This window comes from Echinops telfairi, unplaced genomic scaffold (genome assembly GCF_000313985.2).
Source record: "Echinops telfairi isolate 266 unplaced genomic scaffold, ASM31398v2 ScPeMD7_7467;HRSCAF=8505_1, whole genome shotgun sequence".
Lineage (NCBI taxonomy): Eukaryota > Metazoa > Chordata > Mammalia > Afrosoricida > Tenrecidae > Echinops > Echinops telfairi.
In genome coordinates, this window is record NW_022111368.1 from 5,380,072 (window position 1) to 5,381,622 (window position 1,551).

A 1,551-nucleotide genomic window follows, 5' to 3' on the forward strand; every position below is an offset into this window, starting at 1 on the left:
TTGTAAGTTGGCACAGGACTGGCCAAGTTTCCTTCTGATCTCTCTGCCTCAAAACACCTTTTAAACAGTAATACATTTCCTTCTTGTTTCAAAGCTTAGATAATTACTTGTGTGGTCTCTGTTTCTCAGAGAATCAAATGGAAATTACTCAAACTCCCCGGTCTTCACAGGAACACTGACCTGTGTGTTGCAATCACTAACATGCGAGTTCAGGAGAGAGAAGGATCTCTTATTTGCTCTTCAACCACTGTGGCTTCTTTTACAGACTGTCCTGATAATAGAGTTTGTGCAACAACATGGATCACTGTTTGCTGAATGTTAACTAGGGGAGTCATACCCAAAATAGCATACTTGAAATATGGCTATGCACCATTTGTATGGAAGTAGCAAAACTTATATATAGCTCTTAGAATTAGAAAGTTAGCAAAACAGTCCAAAGCAAGAAAGAAATCAGAGAGGAAAAAAAAAACAGCGAACACAAAATATCTTAAAGAACAAAGAAGAGAAGGCACCCTATAGTCAATAGCCACAAGCATCTGTATAAAAATAGCAAGGCTTAAGAAGACATTGAGTCAGAAAGATATGTTTACAGTCATCATTCATTAGATTCGCAAACATTTCCACTTGACCACATTTGAGAAACAAGATAGGGTTACACTTCCTTGTCCTGTGGGGTTGGGTTTGTGCCCAGGGGATGTGAGAGGAAGTGTCATACACAATTTCCAGAGTCTGGCCCTTGATTGTTGGTAGGGACTTTTGCTACTCTTTCTTTTCCTGCTCTCATGGTGACTTGCAGGGTTCAAGGCTATGGTGATGAGAAGCAGAGCCCTTTGTTCACCATTAGTGCGAGCGATCAACTTTTTGTTGGTTTAAGTCACTGAAATTTTTATGTTTGCTTGCTTTACTGAGTGTAATTTAGCCTCGCTGTACTGATAGCATGATTTAGTATACATATAATTTATGTTGGAAAACGGTGGACTAGTTTTCCTTTCCAATCATGGACAAGCCTTTTAAAGAAGCCAGGCAGGGTGTTGTTAGATGCCAGTGAGTCAATTCCACCCTATGGCAACCCTGGGCACAGCCGACGACACACTGCCCAGGCCGGCTCCCTCCTGACAGCTGCTCCTGGGCCTGAGCCCAATGTTTCAGCCATGGCATCAATCCACCTCACTGAGAGACCAGGAGAAATGAAGATAAAACAGAATCAAAACCAGAATGTCTGTATGCTCCAGCTTTGAGGGAAAATATCTGCTTCTAGCTGTTATCCTTTTATAATTATTAATAGTATCTTCCTGCTCCCTCAAAGAGCCCAGTTTGATGGATAAATTTGATCATATTCTTGTTTTAAGTAGACATTGATTTCTTTTTCCTTACCTTTTCTTCTTCTTCTTTTTAATCATTTTATTAGAGGCTCATACAACTCTTATCACAATCCATACATACATCAATTGTGTAAAGTGCATTTGTACATTCATTGCCCTCATCATTCTCAAAACATTTCCTCTCCACTTAAGCTCCCGGCATTAGGTCCTCATTTTTCCCCTCTCTCCC